Source organism: Procambarus clarkii, chromosome 17, assembly GCF_040958095.1.
Source record: "Procambarus clarkii isolate CNS0578487 chromosome 17, FALCON_Pclarkii_2.0, whole genome shotgun sequence".
NCBI lineage: Eukaryota > Metazoa > Arthropoda > Malacostraca > Decapoda > Cambaridae > Procambarus > Procambarus clarkii.
In genome coordinates this window covers 9518265-9519649 of record NC_091166.1, presented here as the reverse complement: position 1 = coordinate 9519649, position 1385 = coordinate 9518265, and positions in this window count along the sequence as shown.

Here is a 1385-nt window from a genome sequence, read left to right as displayed (position 1 = left end):
TGACTAGATATGGACTCCATGCTGGGGCTGCATACTCCAGGATTGGCCTGACATATGTGGTATACAAAGTTCTGAATGATTCTTTACACAAGTTTCTGAATGCCGTTCGTATGTTGGCCAGCCTGGCATATGCCGCTGATGTTATCCGCTTTATATGTGCTGCAGGAGACAGGTCTGGTGTGATATCAACCCCCAAGTCTTTTTCCTTCTCTGACTCCTGAAGAATTTCCTCTCCCAGACGATACCTTGTATCTGGCCTCCTGCTCCCTACACCTATCTTCATTACATTACATTTGGTTGGGTTAAACTCTAACAACCATTTGTTCGACCATTCCTTCAGTTTGTCTAGGTCTTCTTGAAGCCTCAAACAGTCCTCTTCTGTTTTAATCCTTCTCATAATTTTAGCATCGTCCGCAAACATTGAGAGAAATGAATCGATACCCTCCGGGAGATCATTTACATATATCAGAAACAAGATAGGACCGAGTACAGAGCCCTGTGGGACTCCACTGGTGACTTCACGCCAATCGGAGGTCTCACCCCTCACCGTAACTCTCTGCTTCCTATTGCTTAGATACTCCCTTATCCACTGGAGCACCTTACCAGCTACACCTGCCTGTCTATCCAGCTTATGTACCAGCCTCTAATGCGGTACTGTGTCAAAGGCTTTCCGACAATCCAAGAAAATGCAGTCCGCCCAGCACTCTCTTTCTTGCTTAATCTGTGTCACCTGATCGTAGAATTCTATCAAGCCTGTAAGGCAAGATTTACCCTCCCTGAACCCATGTTGGCGATTTGTCACGAAGTCCCTTCTCTCCAGATGTGTTACCAGGTTTTTTCTCACGATCTTCTCCATCACCTTGCATGGTATACAAGTCAAGGATACTGGCCTGTAGTTCAGTGCCTCTTGCCTGTCGCCCGTTTTGTATATTGGGACCACATTCGCCGTCTTCCATATTTCTGGTAGGTCTCCCGTCTCCAGTGACTTACTATACACTATGGAGAGTGACAAGCAAAGTGCCTCTGCACACTCTTTTAGTATCCATGGTGAGATCCCATCTGGACCAACAGCCTTTCTAACATTCAGATCCAGCAGGTGCCTCTTGACCTCCTCTCTCGTAATTTCGAACACTTCCAAGGCCGCCTGGTTTACCTCCCTTTCTCCTAGCACAGTGACCTCACCCTGTTCAGGTGTGAAGACCTCCTGGAACCTCTTGTTGAGTTCCTCACACACCTCTCTGTCATTCTCTGTATACCTGTCCTCGCCTGTTCTAAGTTTCAATACCTGTTCTTTCACTGTTGTTTTCCTTCTGATGTGACTGTGGAGTAGCTTTGGTTCGGTCTTGGCTTTGTTTGCTATATCATTTTCAAAATTTTTCTCTGCT